Below are 6672 nucleotides of genomic sequence, written 5' to 3' on the forward strand. Positions count from 1 at the left end.
AGAGAGAGAGAGAAAGAGAGAGAGAGAGAGAGAGAGAGAGCAGAGCACAAATTATATGCTCACCCTTTACAAAAAAAATTTTAAAGGAAAAAATAGTCTTAAGCTGGGACAATACAAACATTCTAGTAACTTTTCAAGCTACCAGCATTACCATACAAACAAATAGAGTCTGTGTTCTGAAAGTTGCTCAAATGGCTGTGGTGTGGCCAGGTGGGTTATGCTTTAAAGGCATTACCATAAAATAGAGATTCAGTACAGAGACCATTAATAGTTTAATACAGAGTATTTGAATCCATTTGACAATGAAGAATGGGATAGAAATGATGACTCCTCTGTGGTGAGAAGAGTGCAGATGATCTTGTCCTTGCTTCCTGATAGTATATAAGTGTTTATTTCTTCAGACACATAAAAATTCAACTTACCTGCAATAAAACTGGGTACTTACTATAAAATATCTGATGCTTTAAATGCTTTAGGCCTGCCCTGCCCTTGTTCCATGCCTCTGGTTGTCAGATTATGCAGCACCCACTCAAAGCTCAGTGTCAAATTAAGAAGTGACAAGAGGGGCGCAAGATAAATAATTGCTGAATGCTGTTCTCTACCTTTCCACACATAAATATATACATTCCAAAATCCAGCAGTTTTAGCTGAATAAATATTCATATTTTATATACAAGTTTCTAATAGCAAGACCATTCAATTTAATAAACATTTATTGAGTGGCTCCTATGAGCATGGCATTATTGAATTGGAGTGTGAAGAGTGTGGAATAAAGAAAGGACATTGCATTAAAAAAAATCCCTGGGGTAAAAGAAGAAGAAAATGGAAATATATACAATTAACACTTAATTAAATGGGTATATAGTATTGTCAATGTGGGTGCTAACTCTGTACTTGTATTGCTGTATTATGATACACATTCATAAGCACAGCATTTCTCATTTCTTTGTGCTGTTTTAATAATACTGTATTTCTAATTTTTTGAGATTATTTTTGTAATTGTTAGTTAACGAGACACTAAACTGTTATTTGCAAGTTCTAACTGAAGTTCAGCTCTGATCACTCTGAATTTTTTTCTCCTGTAGTAAAGTTTAAAGAAAATAAAATCTAAGAATAAATGCAATACTTGTTGGGAAAGGCTCTTCCTATGCCTCCTCTCCCATTTACATAAATGACAGGTAACCTAAGCAAACTGAAATGCTTCCCTTCCCTATTTTCAGCAACTGCTGAATTAGAAGATTAGTCTGTCAAACACTTCTGGAACTACTAACTCCTGCTGGAGTTAAGGAGGGAAAGCCTCACCAGCAGGTGATGGAAATCAAATTCCAAAACAAGGAGATTCTGTGTGATGCTTCCACTCACAGTGTGCATTTCATTGCCTGAGATTTGTGACTTAGTAAGAGCACCAGGCAAACATAAGCATGAAAAATACATTTGCAGACCAGAAATTCCTGTTAGATATTTTAAGGACTTTGATTTTTTAAAACAAGAGAGGGAAAACAAAACCTCAAAATTACTGGGAGGAGCTTTTTGTGAACAAAATTTTCTCAGCTAAAAAGCTGGCTTCACTGAAAAATTTCTGTAGTGTCTTTTTGTGGACCAGTAATATATTAACTCATTCTGTGAATTCAGCAACTTGTGAGGAAATGGCGTTGATATTTGCAATGTGACTATTTAGTTGACAATGTTAGGATTTTTTCTCATAGCTTGAAGAAACTTGAGTCTCTAACAGAAACTCATTAAGTATGGAATGCATTCATTTTACTTTCCCTACTTTTTGAAATGCATGCAACAAAGCAAGGCTTGCAGCACTATTTTAAAATTTCCAATTATTTTTGGGAAAATATGCTCAGTGTGAAATATGTTCCCTAACACTGATAAAAGAAATAATCAGCAGAATTAAAAAAAAAACAACACCCTCAATTGTCCTGCATTTGCACTATTAAGTTAACAACAGACCATAATGAGATGCAAAGACATGCTTGTCTTAGAACAAAGAGCTAGCAACACAGTGGACATTGTCATGAGCATGATACTTTCCTAGCTAAGATTTCAGGGACAGACTTACCACTGTCACCATTTATGCTCGTTGGGTTACAGAAATTAAATGAGGAACTTGGGCACAGTCACATCAGTGCAATAGTGGGTCATATGCCAATGAGATTTTAGTTGAATGAATAATTCATTTGGGTCTTGCCTGGAGTCATCTTATGTGGCTGTTAAGATAAAATAGTAAAGTGCTTCCATTGCAAGCATGATGACCTGAGTTCGATCCCCAGAACCCATACAAACAGAAATGGACTTAGTGGCTGCATGTGCTTCTAATCGCAGTGCTTTTGACCAGAGATGGATGGATTCCTGGTGCTTTCTGTATATTCAGCTTAGCCTACTTGGCAAGTTTTAATCCTGTGAGGGTGACATTCATGGTTGTCCTCTGGCCTCCACACACATGTCACACACACACATAATCTCAGATTGGATTATGCTGTAATATGCATTGTTTTAAATGTTCTCCCTCTGTCTCTCTCTCTCTGTGTCTCTCTGCTCTGTCTTTCTCTCTCTCTCTCTCTGTCTGTCTATCTCCTGTCTCTGCCTCTCTGTCTGTTTCTCTCTGTCTCTCTCTCAATCTTGAAGACAATTATATTAGTTTAAAAGAAAAACCCAGGATAAGCAAGTTGTAAATCTCTGCAGATGGAGAAGAAAATGAATAGAGGCTTGCTGCTCAACTGTTTATAGTTATTTCCAGAAGCTTTGTGGCTAAAAATAAATTAAGGTATGTTCTTGTTTTGCTTTTCTTGATTATTGTGGTAGAATATCACCATGTAGCTTTGAACTACAGATCCTCCTGCTTCTGCATCAAAGTTTGGAATTATAGACATGTACTGCCATCTTCATCTAAGGCATTGCTTTAACAATTTTGAATGTGGCCTCAATTATTTTTCTATCATTCATCAATCTCCATGACTCTCTTAATACATTTCCCATACTATTCCAAGGTTGCAGTTTAATGAGCTATGTGGCATCTTTGATGCTCCAGTTTCTTCATCTGTGTACTGTGAATGTTAATTGCATTTATCTAATAAGGTTGTGAAGATTAAAAGTATAAACCATGGAAAACCAAATTATGTATAGATAAGATTTTATGGCACTAAGTCTTCCTGCTCTGTTTATGTGTTCTCCCTTTCTATATTCTGCGCTATAAGGTAGGGTGTGAGTTTGCTGAAATGTGTGCAAGGAGAGCAGACAGAGGATTTCTGTTTTCACATTGACTTGTGTGTTTCCCATCATTTTCTCCCACCAATACCTACGACAATCATCATTTATATATGCAACATGTTCAATAAATTTTCCTCAGCATTATGTGAAACTCCACAGACATTGACTGTAATACCAGAGATTCAGAGAGTTATGATCTAGAAAACCTAGAATCCATTCTTATTTATTTTAACAAGGCAAGTAAGTGACACTTTGCAACATCACCTACCATAGTAATCCATTTTTCTCAGCCCACCTAACACAGTGAAAGGCAAGAGTATCTGGTCATACCAAGGTATGCTGCTGAAGTATAGAAATATCCATGTATTTTTCAATCTAAAATATGAACATTTAACACTGATATCCTTTTTATTTAACAATCATAACCACTATTGTATCTTCCACTAAAAGGAACAACTCAAAAGTAGCTCCATTATAGAAATATGTGAAGTCCTACAAAAAGGTTATACATCATTTCTCCTGCGTTCATTGTCACTTACAAAAAGCAGACTGACATTAGCATATTTCCTTGCCCATTCTAAACGAAAATCCAGGGTGGGTTCTATGAAATTATGAAACCTTATATATTCTAGGTGAAAGAATAAGCAACTGTACAACTTTGACCTTTTCAGAGCTTATGCAGTGTGATTCACTATCCATCTCTATTCCTCCTGTTTACAGTCTTAGTAACCTGTAGAGATAAAGTGGTATAGGCAACCAATCAAAGTGCAGAATATTGAAAAGGTTAAAGTCTATGTTTATGAGTCTATTAAATGTTTATAGTCTTTCACAGACTGCACTGGGCCTTCACATTATTGTACCTTATTCCTGTAATAAACATAACAAGAGAAAAATAAGAAAAACAATTCCTTTCTCAAAACAAAATGTGTAATGAGAATACAGAACAGTATAGTATATGTTAATTTGTTCCCATAACAATAACTACAAGAAAAATGAAAAATAATGGTAACCTAAACAACTCATAGTAAAAACAAGGATTATTCAGGGGGTTGTAAGAAACTTAGTTTAAAGGCTCTGGTCCTTAGAGTGACAATTACATTTTATTCCTTAGAGAAAGGTAAAGACATTCTCAATGTGGGCCCATGCATAACCATGAAACATCTGACTCCTTTCTAACCTTTCTAGCAAAAGACTGGTAAAGAATTGTATTTTTGTCAGGTAATTAGCATGAGTGTCTGTGCAATCATTTATATGTTTGTTTTATTCTTGGGTATAAATTGTTATTTTCCTGAATAACGTTTTAAGGTATCTAAAGCTTTATAGAATACTTATATACTTTATGAAAAATATTTATTTTGTTTGAGCATTAGTTCAGATGTCAGGCCTTATAAACATAATAAAAATCACCTTCTATATATACTACACATGCAAATTAGTTGTATTTAGAGTTTCTTTTTCACAGAAAGTTCAAGTATGTAGGAATAAATTCCAACAACTGATAGATGTCAGCTTTAGTCTAAATTAAAATATGTTAATCATTTTCTTTTGTTAAAAAATGATCTTAGTAAGATTTCCAAATCATAGAAAAAAAGCAAACATCACTTGTTACAAATGATGTTTCTTTCAGCAGAAAGACATTAAGAGATGTTTTTAGATTTTAAAACCATTATAACATTATACTAATGAAAACTACAGTAGCAGCTTAACAACATCTACATTTCAATTTGCATCATTTTTAATTGTTAAAGTTCTTTTTTTCCATTCTGTAGTCTGCCACTTTGTCTGAATAATGGTGTTCTTTGCCATACAGAAGCTTTTCAGTTTCCTGAGGTCTTATTTATTAATTGTTTGCCTTAGTGTTATGGGTGTGCTGTGGGTATCCTGTTCAGGAACTCTTCCTGTGCTGATGAGTCCAAAACTATTCACTATTTTTTCTTCTATCACATTCAGGGTATCTAACCTTATATTTAGGTATTTGAAACATTAGGAGTTGAGTTTTGTGCAGGAATATAACTACAGATAAATTTAAATTTTTCATACAGTCACACAGTTTGATGAGCACAATTAGTTGAAGATGTTATCTTATTCCAGTGTGTGTATTTTTGCTTCTTTGTCATAAATCAGGTGTCTGTAAGTGTGTAGACTTGTGATGGGTCTTTAATTTGATTCCATTGCTCAATGCATCTGCTTTTATGCTAATACTCTGCTGTGTTTATTACTGTACCTCTCTCTTTTGTACAACTTGAAATCAGGGATGGTAATATTTCCAACCATTCTTTTATTATTCAGTATTGGTTTTGCTATACTGGCTTTTTTGTTTCCATATGAAGCTGTAATTTTTTTTCCATTTCTTACAGGAATTGTGTTGGACTTTTGATGGAGATTGCATTTAAGTGACCCCATGAAAATATCTAAACATCTCAGACTTTTAACAAAACTATTGATTGCTCTCCATAAATGGATGGCAATGTCCTATTGTAGAAGAAGCTATTTACAAATCCTGTTGTATTGCTGAAGAATATACATTTAAATATCATGTTGAACATAGACAAGTTGAGCTGGTGCTTAACTAGTGCCCTTACCTCTACTGACTGGCGTTCATGACACTAGAAGACACTATTAATGCTACCAGAGGAGAATAGTAACCACCACTCTAACTACATAAACCCTATGGCTATTGCATGGCATGCTGGTTCAATAGTAGCAGAAGTGTTCTGAGACTAATAAGCCTCTAGAGATTATAATAAAAGGCCCAATCCATGAGATGAAACAGATGCCTGACTTTGCTAAGGTAGTCAAGAACCTGAGACTGGATAGGCTATGAACCTGGAGAGAACCCAAATACTACTGTTATGTTAAGGAACCTGGCAGGAAAATTATTACCCATGACATTCTACTATCAACGCCTCACTCTCCCATCATCAGAGAAGCTTTTCCTTGCAGTAGAAGGGAACTAACACAGAAACCCACAACCAGACAATGTGCAAAGAGTAAGAGATTTTGTAACACTTCATCCTAAATGGGAAGTTTTCCATTCTGGGAAGTTTTTATCAAATCCCTCCCCCAGAGATCAGAGACTTATATAAAAGAGGAGGCAAGAGGGTTACAAGAGCCAGGGAATAGGTGCTACCAAGAAGCAGTGTAGTCCAGATACAACTGGCCTGAACTACATATGAATTCACAGAGACTATGGCTGCATGCACTTGGGCTTGTGCTGAGTCAAAGACATGGACATGAGTTCTCATTCTGACTGAGAAGCTATCTCCAATTGACAACTGCTTGCAAAGAAAAATATAGTTTTCTCTGATGGAGTTTCCCTGGGTATATTAACCACAATAAAGGTTAGCCAAGAAAGACTGACAATACAAAAATGAAATCAATATTTCTGTGGATTTTCTGCCTCATGTTGTTTGTTTGGGAATTTTTAAACTGCTATTATTTTGTTTGTATAATATG

The sequence above is a fragment of the Mastomys coucha genome, chromosome X (genome assembly GCF_008632895.1).
Source record: "Mastomys coucha isolate ucsf_1 chromosome X, UCSF_Mcou_1, whole genome shotgun sequence".
Lineage (NCBI taxonomy): Eukaryota > Metazoa > Chordata > Mammalia > Rodentia > Muridae > Mastomys > Mastomys coucha.